The sequence below is a fragment of the Odontesthes bonariensis genome, chromosome 18 (genome assembly GCF_027942865.1).
Source record: "Odontesthes bonariensis isolate fOdoBon6 chromosome 18, fOdoBon6.hap1, whole genome shotgun sequence".
In the NCBI taxonomy this organism is placed as follows: domain Eukaryota; kingdom Metazoa; phylum Chordata; class Actinopteri; order Atheriniformes; family Atherinopsidae; genus Odontesthes; species Odontesthes bonariensis.
Window position 1 is genome coordinate 18,751,571 of NC_134523.1, and position 8,997 is coordinate 18,760,567.

Genomic DNA, 8,997 nt, shown 5'->3' on the forward strand with positions numbered 1-8,997 from the left:
AGACCAGATTCCTGATGTTCAAGTTTTCCTACCAACTGCTGCTCGTCCACATTCATCAGTATCATTGGGGTGTTTGTTTCAGCTGTGTTTACACCCTGTTCCACCTTGACAGCAACATAGATTTCATAACAGCATTCACAACATAGCAGCAAGTTCACACCTATTGTTTAAGACATTTTTCACATTTTTAGTGTTAACCTATCCGTCTTTAGGTTCTGTTACAGTGGAAACCAAGTTTATAACAAACTTTTCCACACTTGCTGAACCAATTCAATGAATTATATTAATATGAATGACTCTAAGGCCCGTGTATATTTTATCTTAGTCGGGGCAGATCCCCTGAAGCTGATTATGGGTGTGTTGGAGTAGGAGGAGTCATGTTACTGGGTGCCACAGGTTGACGGTGTGGAAGACTGATTTCTGAGATGGAGAGGATGAAGTTTCCTTAAGTCGATGAATGAAAACTGGCCTGCCGGTCCATAGAGGTTAACTGATTCGCAAGTGCACACACACACCATAGAGTAAGGGGCAGGGGTGCACTTCCTGCCAGATAAAGGGTGTTTGTTTCAAAAAGTTCCCTTATTGGTTAATGGGGTCGTGACTGAGGCCAATAACAGGGGGCAACTCACTGGAGCCTGACGTATAACTGTGTGTGTGGCTGTGCATTTGTGTTTGATGTAAAATAAAACTTTGTTCAGGGGAGTTTCACACAGAAACAGGTGATAGGTCGATATCTGTGAGAAGAGCTTTACCTTTACCTGAGACTCACATACCTCAGCAGAAGTAGAAGTACACTGTGTTCAGATGATTTTCTTCTTTATACTGACAACAAATTATTTTCCACTGAGGAAAGCTTTATGAAATGATGATACCAGTACCATCAGATTTGTCCTTTTATCTCACTGCCCCCACTCACAATTAACCTACTTCACTTATATGTTAAATTCAGGGTGTTCAACAGATTACTGTTTTGTTTTTGTTGTTTTTCTATTGTTGAACTCAGTTCTTGCTCAGCTGTCCCACAGCTCTTGGTTACAGTCAGACATCAGGATCAAAGGTCTAGGTGAGCTCCAGTTATTCAAAGCCAAGCTGGACCAAACTACTATACCTTAAGGTGCCCCTAATTCCTCTTCTGGACCCGATCCCAGAGTCCAGCCTGGCTCCAGCTTGGTTCTGGTTTCAGGACATCCCGTAGCAGATTGATGCAAACTCATGTTCTGCCCTAATTCCCACAGACAGGAGGAAACACACTTCAAAATAAAGCCACAGAAAGTCAAGGTTTTGTAGCATGTCAGACAGAGTTTTCAATTTTAATCTCCAATCTACAAAAGATAAAATGGCTGCAGATTATTTTTTTGTCATTTATTGCCTCTAAAGCACACTTTGCATTCAGATTTTAATATAAACAACTGTTCAGTTAGTAGGAGTTTAACTTTAACAATCTGACATAGATGGATGTAACTCACACAGTAACCAACAATGAGGTGTTTCATTTTCTATCACAATTTTTCACATCAGAAAATGACAGAAATAAGACATTCACGAACTGTCCTACAAACATTGCAGAACATCATTACATTAATCTGAACTGTCCAGCATCAATTTAAAAGATATTTACGTTTCACTGTTAAGGTTGGCATAATGCATTTATGGCTCACATCATTTTATCAGTTGTCTGTCTGTCGGTTTCTTTGTCCACCAGGTGGGAGTAGTTTCCATTGTTTGTATTTCTATTGGTTTTATTCAGCTCAGTTTCACAGTAAAAGTCGTAATTTTTCATTTGGAAATTGAAAAAAGAAAATTATTAAGGTTGTATATTACTCGTCATCCCCATTGTTACTTGAAACATTTTAAAAAAGGGTTAGAAAGCAGACTGCTCTGACACAATGTACAGTATGTGTTTTGTGTCGTGTCCCTGATCAGAGTAAAATAAATGGAGGAAAGTCATTTAAAAGGAGAAAGCAAAGACAGGAGGGGATGGAGGGGGAGGTAGGCGTCTATGGATGCAGTTCCAAGGAATGTTGGCAGCATTTTCTCTGTAGCTCTCTATCACCTTAATAAAGCTTCCTTTCTATACGTCCTTTAAGCCTGAGCACACACAGTAACAAAAGCGCTGTAGCTCTGAAGGTTCACTGAGGTGAAACTGAAGTAAAAAGCTGGAAACAAACTGCCCTTTGCTTCATGAAACTGAATCTGTGTCATATTCATTTGAGAACCAAATCCATCTGATTCTCTTCTGGTTCATCACCGTTATTTAAATTGCATTTGTTTGTCAAATCCTAACAGGCATTTGTTCTGAGAGAGGAACAAACCTATTGACTCCTCTTGTGGTTCAGTTTGCCAAACATATCAATGTGTAAGCTCTGACTAAACTTGGGCAGCTGAATTTCTCCTCTTCACTGCTCCAAACACTTGGGGTGCATCGCACTGATTCAGTTTAACACAATTTGTTAATAAAGGGCATTGAAAATGGAAGCCATTAAGAAAGAGCTGTTGTCATGGAAAAAGATGCTTATCTGGGTTCTTAAAGTGTCTGTTGGCCTATTTAACCAACAAACAAAGGCAAAATGAAACAACCTGTTCTCAGTTCCAACTCTTTACATACTGACTTCTGGTCAGGAGCACATTGAGGAGAAAAAGTTGGTGAAGCTTTCAGCATTAAAATGTATTTTACTATTTTTACTACTAGTGTAACATCTAACCTTGATCTTTTTCTAGCCTTAACCAAGTTAAGGAACGTTTGGAACATGAGTCTCTTGGCTGGGAGCCAGGTGTCTATGCCCCTTCTCCCCTCCAGCTTCCTTTATAACTTCTTAATAGGCCAAAAGTATGGAATAGCATTTCTTTGCCACTGTGCATGTTGTCTCACTTATTGCTGCAGAAAGACAACTGGCAATATGCAGCTGTAGAACAGTTCCCTGTGCATTGAAAGCTGACGCAAATGGATCTTGATTAAGTGTAAGTGTATAAGGAGTTGGGAACAAGCATGTGTTGACTAAAAACAGTGCAAGGCAACCATATCTCCACAGTGGTGAGGACTGACATAGACGGGGGCCATGTTTCCTTCTAGTGGGCTCCTCAGAAGGCAGCTCCAGGAAAAGATCTGTCTACAGGTTAGCTGTAGCCTGAATGGATGGAGACTACATGGCTGTCCCCTCTCTGGTTCAAATGCAAAGTCCTGTAGAACAAAAACCAAAAAACTGTTGCACTGAATCTCATTTCCAAGAGATGTATTTTTGTTTTATCCTCCGCATAATTCCAAGTGTATCTTTAAGGTGGTCTGTTTGCGGAAATGCAATAGAACATTGATTACTATATTTAAGTTAGTCTGATGAATCTCAGAATTAACAAACAAATTCTAATTCTAACGAGGGCCTTTGACATTTTTATTTTTTTGTCTGTTTGCCTCTGCACTAGATGTCACCAAATCCCTTCTTTCTTCTTAAAATAAGATTTATATCCTCTCTTTCTTGAATCTTTTGACTTTTTTGCAAGGGAAGAGTTTTTGTAATTTGTCAAGCTATTCCCCTAAAAGCCAGGTTACTAACTTAAAACAACTTTAACAAACTGTTAAACAGAAACAAACAGAAGTATTTGACACATTACACTTTGGGGAAATTAAATGGAGTTTAAATTGTTTTGTTACGCGGTTATATGTGCTTGTTGTATAACATTTATTTTAAGCTTGTATTCAAAAAGGAAAAACAAACGTTTCATTAGGGAGGATGTGGGAGGATGGGGGGTTATACAAATAATCATGTCTTCAAAACTCATTTACAACAGTCTGAGAAGGGGGGATTAGTTCTTTCAGAGTTTCAACATTATTAGGGGGGAGCCCTCATGTTGTAGATTAGGGTTGAATGCCAGAACCTGCATCTATTGGAAAGATCACTTCCCCCAAACAAGTGTACTCTCACACCAAAGTGGCAGCAACCAGAGTCTCACTTTTATTTCTTATTATTTTACACTGAGAGATATCCATTACACCTAGTGGATGACTGTTTTGTTCTGAATCTTTAAAGCAAATTAAAAGGCTTTTCAAACTACCTAAATTGTGAATTTTGTTTTTTAAAAAGTCCCTTTGTGTTTGTGATGTAGCTACGTGAAATAGATTGTAGGTCTAAGTTTTTTCCTTGTTTCGGTTGAACATCTTTGCTTGCGTTGGTAAAATTGATGGTTTCCAGAAGTAACCAGATTGTCCTGTTTGGTTGTCCTAAAGCTTACTTTAGGCTACCACACGTTATAGAATAGACTACAATGCCTGGTATAATATGCCTACAATGGCAGGATAGAAGCCTACCAGTGCACCTGGTTTCTGCAGATGGTTTATGATACTAGACTTGAAGATACAACTTTAGAGGCTTCAAATCAACATACACTCATTTTCAATTTGAGAGTAATCCAAGTATAAGATATCAAATTCACCTCATCGTTAGATTAATTCACTTTTGCTTAATATCAAGTTATGCTATGCATTTATCTGTCTTCTTTTTGTGTAGATTCATTTTTCTTTTTCTTTAAATTTGGCTCATAAAAATCAAATGAAATCTTAAATATGTCTTATCATCTGTCCACCTGAGTAAAAACAGAAACTATAACATTGCAGGCCTCCCCGTGTTTCTAAGTTCCATGCGTTTTCTTGTTTCTGGAAACACATTGAGAAAGTTTCATGTTTCAGCTGAACAATACAAGTCTGTTTTTACCAAGAAGTTCATTATAAATGAAACCTGATCAATTTAAGAGGAGGGCATGGCAGAGAGGAGAGTTGGGGGAAGAGATGAAGTGTGGTTTACTGTATGAATAAATTCCCTGGTGTTGAATGTACAGTTACACTGTTTAAGGATTGTATGTATTTGCATACTAAGTAAAGTTACTATTATTTGTGCATATGTTGGGGTTTGTATCTCTGTGCATGTTACTGCTTTATATGCATGGTCAGCATGTGTTTCAGTGTGTGTACATGTGTTTTGATTGGCAGGTTAGCTGTGCCCTCCACTGGCTGACAGTTAACACCGTTCAGTTTCAGTTTGTTACAGTTTTTCTCTATTGGTTTGGCTCATTTCTTGAAACAGAAATTACATTCTCAAAACTCTAAGATCATTTGGCATAACACTCTTATAGTTTAGCACAACACCATAGCTAACCTGCAAAAGCTCATATATCTCCCAAAACTGTTCACCCATGCTTCAGACCTGATTTCTTTCCCATGAAGAGTCAGTGCCCCCCAAATTGCAAAGATCTTTCTCAATTGCCTAGGCTCATTCCTTGAAACAGACCGGACGTTTTCAACACTCTTTAGTACTTTTTGCAAAACTAAACTGAATGGTTCAGCAAAACACCATGGTTCACCAGGAAAAGCACATATCTCCCCCTAAACAGTTCAGCCATGTGTCAAAATGAAGTTTCTTTCTCATTCAAATAGTCAGTGCCCCCAAAATGCATTGTCCTTTTGGCATTGTGTGAGCACTACAAGTCAAAATGTTTAGATGTTTTGTCACTATGGCAGAGGACTACCTAACAGAATACAATAGTGTATAAAACTGAAGGAAAAAAGTTTCACAGTAAGAGTAGCCTCAAAGCACACACAATACACTCATACCAACCATTTTTATTCACACAAATACTGTGAAGTACGTAACTTCCATACAGTATAGTATTGTAGAAGGAAAAGAAAAATATACATAGCACACATATACTGTAATATAAACACAAACAAAAAAAAAACAAAATGATGTGGCCTACAGTACTGTAAATAAATCTGCAGCTTACAGAAAACACTATAGCAACACCTTACTGGTCGCTGTCGTCCCCCTCCCGCTAACTGTGCAAACTGTAGGCTACTTGTACTTACAGTTTTTCTCAGTCGCTTTTGGACAATTCTCAGATCAGAGTTACAATTCTCAAAACTACGTGTTCAATTGATTATGATTATGTACAATTCTCTGCTGTTTCCTACATTATCAATTGCTTTTGTCATGTTGATCAAAATGTATTGTACAGGTCTCTGTTGAATAGTCTCACCCCCCACAACATTAAGGCATTAGTTCATCATATAGGTCTTTACATGCAAAATGGTTGAACAAGTTGTCATAACATGTCAAGCATATTTCTATACATTTCCATTAGACTTTTGTTCAAAATCTGTCCTGAATTGGTAAATTGCTCCCAGGTGAATGTTGACTTTCCCTAACGACCAATCAACTGACAAATATATATATATAGCTGGAGCACAACACAATGTTTCAATGTCTGACAATGGAAGGAATTAGACGGGGCCAACAGCCACAGAGAAGAGGAAGAGGAAGAGGAGTGAGGTTGCGTGGCGGAGGAGTTGGGAGGCAGAACAAAGGAAGAGGCAGAAGAGGCAGAAGAGGCCGAGGACATATGCGCGTTCCAGATGAGATCAGAGCCACCCTTGTGGACCATGATCTCAATCATGGGCTTACAATGGCAGAGGCTGGTCGAAGGGTGCAGCCAAATGTTGGCAGAACAACTGTGTCCTCAATCGTTCACACTTTTCGTCGAGAGAACAGGTATGTAATCCAACAATAGGCACTGTTCTGTAATGCTTCATACAATGTAACAGTATTCCACATTACAATATAAGTAAGTATACTTCATACAGTGACATTTTATCTTACTCAATTTTGTGTTTTGCATTGCTATATTGTTTCCACATAGGACTGCAAGACAACTTCACAGGGGTGGCAGAGGGCCCCTTTTCACACCTGAACAGGAGGAGGCCATTTGCACCATGGTTATAGAGAACAATGCCATAAGACTTAGGGAGAGAGTGCCATTATAGAGGACAACAACATCTTTGCAAACATCCAAACAGTCAGCATCTCAACAATTGACAGGATACTGAAAAGACACCAAATGCATATGAAACAGCTGTACACTGTTCCCTTTGAAAGAAATGAAGAAAGAGTGAAGGAGCTGCGCTACCATTGTGTACAGGTAAAACATGTATGAGCATACAGTAGCCGTACTTCACAGTAAACAGTACAACATTGCATAGTGATATACAGTACAGTAAGTGTGACCTTTACACATTTGCTATGGCTATAGAAAAGAAGATGCAATATGTGCTGTATACATTTGATGTAACCTTATCAAAATGAAAATGCATGTAACTCATAAAACTAATTTTGTGTATTCTGGATATAGCATATAATGGAACTGGAAGCAAGCGAGCCACCGCACAGCTTCATCTACATGGATGAGGCTGGCTTCAACCTCACAAAACGCAGAAGGCGTGGGCGAAATATCATCGGGCACAGAGCGACAGTTGATGTGCCAGGCCAACGGGGCGGGAACATAACAATGGGTGCTGCCATCTCAGAAAATGGTGTGCTAACGCATATTCCACTTATTGGTCCATATAACACAGAGCGTCTAGTCACCTTTTTAGACGCTCTTTACAGGGATCTCATCCCTGAACATGAGAGAGGTCAGATTGGAGATGACTTGCCAAAGCATGTGGTAATTTGTGACAATGTCAGCTTCCATCGCTCAAACATTGTCAGGCAATGGTTTGCAGCTCACAATAGGATGCTGATGGAGTTCCTCCCACCCTACTCCCCATTCCTTAACCCCATTGAAGAGTTTTTCTCTGCGTGGCGTTGGAAAGTGTATGATCGCCAGCCACATACACAAATTACCCTTCTGGCTGCCATTGATGCGGCGTGTGAGGACATCACAGCAGATGCCTGCAGAGGCTGGATAAGACACTCAAGAAGATTCTTTCCACGCTGCATCGCAAGAGATTATATTCAATGTGACGTGGATGAGAATATGTGGCCCAACAGACAGGAATGTCAACAGGTCTAAGAAGACTGTCTGCACTGTAATTCCTACAGCACTGTACAGTTTTCCCTTACTAGATTGTAGGTTCACATTTCTACTTTTTCTTTGTGCTATGCAGTGCTGTCTTTTCTTTTTTGTACAAATTACAAACAGTAAAAGGGTAATTGTGAATCTTGTCTCTTGTAATCTCAAACATACACTAAGGTGTAAATTACAATAATTGTCATCAAAACTTAGCCATATTTTACATCAGAACATCCCTCCAGAGTACACTGTTATATTGACAACATGACTAAGCAATTTGACTGTTTTATCCGTACACAATGACACAAGGACTTGACATTCTGATGGCACTGACATGTTCATTGACACAGATATTTAGTTTTGAGAGATGAACTAAGGATTTTGAGCAAGAGAGTGGCTTTTGCAGGTCATCCATGGTGTTTTGCTATTTGTCCAAATAGTTTTGAGAAATGGCGTACTGTTTTGCAAATGGCGAGGATGATTCGAGAATTGTACCAAAGCGACTGAGAAAAACTGTAATCTTTTGCAGAGATGCACTGAAACAATTGACACATGTATTAAGACAATTGCAATTTGATGAAAGCAATAAGAAATGCCATTCTGTTGTGAACAATTGCGAGGTGGTTTGGAGATTCGTCCATGTTATTTTGATAATGTAATTTCTGTTTCAAGAAATGAGCCAAACCAATAGAGAAAAACTGTAAAATGCTGATCACATTGCTCCCAGTAAGATCATCTGTTACCCACTGTTATCAAAAGTCTGTTTTACTCCCTTGGTGAAATTCAGAAACAAGTGCTAACACTTTTCAGAGCTCAGATGTCACGTTTTGTCTGTCCACTTTGTATTTTTGCAAACTCAACTTAAGGTTTGAAATAGAGACACTTGATATCAAACATATCAGGAACTAAATTGCAAGCAAGTACAAATCATTTTTTATCTTTGTGGTCTGTTTAAATAGCTATAGAAATGCATTTCTAAATATTCTCCTAAATATCAGTTTTTTTTATCTTTGTCTCATATTCTCATAGACTTATAGATGGATGGATAGATAGATAGATAGATAGATAGATAGATAGATAGACAGCTTGGAAGTTCTGGGTTGATGAGAAACAGGCAGGCAGTCATCCAGAGAGGAACATGTGAGTCTTAACTTGGCCAGAAGA